Source organism: Condylura cristata, unplaced genomic scaffold (genome assembly GCF_000260355.1).
Source record: "Condylura cristata isolate star-nosed mole 26May11 unplaced genomic scaffold, ConCri1.0 scaffold00013, whole genome shotgun sequence".
Classification (NCBI taxonomy): Eukaryota; Metazoa; Chordata; class Mammalia; order Eulipotyphla; family Talpidae; genus Condylura; species Condylura cristata.
The window spans coordinates 2,643,828-2,644,857 of NW_004567114.1; the positions used below are offsets into that span (position 1 = coordinate 2,643,828).

The 1,030-nt window shown below is 69.8% G+C and overlaps 1 protein-coding gene across 1 annotated transcript in view; it reads right to left on the reverse strand.

Annotated features, from left to right (window-relative positions):
• Positions 1 to 1,030, reverse strand: part of EVL (Enah/Vasp-like) — a 55,309-nt gene that overhangs the window by 53,569 nt on the left and 710 nt on the right. The gene's annotated exons all lie outside the window — the stretch shown is intronic.

Below are 1,030 nucleotides of genomic sequence, written 5' to 3' on the forward strand. Positions count from 1 at the left end.
CGCCGCCCGCGCCCTCCTGAGGGTCTGCGCGCTCTCCCCGGGCCCAGCTCAGCCCAGTCTGACCGTGGGACCACACCCTTGGGACCCAGCCTGCGGCGCGACGGTCCTGGGCGCGCCGAGGGAGCGAGGTCACACAGGACGGGAGCGAGGTCTCCAGGCCGCGGCGCGTGCGGGCTCCGGGAAGCGTCCTCTTCGCTGGCTCGGCCCCTCAGAAACACGCAGAGACTCTCCAACACGCCAACTTCCCGGCTCAAGCCCCAAGTCAACGAACGGGGCAACCTGGCAACCCCCTTCTCCTGTGGAGGCCTGGGGCCCCCGTCTGCTCCCGATTCTGGAGGCCTCCCGTTTCCCCCACGGGCAACGAGGCGGCTGTTCATTGCCATGTCGGCGTCCAGTGCGGCAAGATTTCGAGGGCACAAAACAGGCCTGCGGAGCCGGGGCCCGGGCACGACCGGCCCGCAGGAGGCATGACCCCGGCCCCGCACGGCCCTGCTGGGGACTGGCCGGCCGTCAGAGGTCGGGGCACAGCGCCCCTCCTCGTGCTCCACCGAGGGCCCCGCGCGGGGGAGGCCGCACCTCCCGCCCCGCCTCCTTCATGCTCATTTCTTAGAAACTGTCTCTGTGACACTCTGAGCAGCCCTTCCCACCTCCACACCCCGAGACGGCCCTGGAGTAGAGACGGAGGAGCGGGGTGCACAAAAGACTCTCACTTGGAGCGGGAACAATCGCGGCAGCTGAGAAGCCCCCCGGGGCCGAAGGACCCTGGCAGCAAAGACCCGCGGGCACGTCCCCACGGCCAGCCCCAGAGCGGGCGGCCCTGCCGCAGCGGGACCTGCCTGCAGCCCGGGCGGACCTGCAGCGGTTCACCTTCCTGCCACATTTGCATTTTTTAAAGGAACAGCAGTTCCACAAAGGGAGACACACAAAAGAGCAGGGGACTCCCGGGTGCAGTCGAGCTCGGTGCCCCAACTCCGCGCCCGGCCGCCGCGAGGGGGTCCCGGCAGCTGCAGCCATCACCGGCTGCCCACGC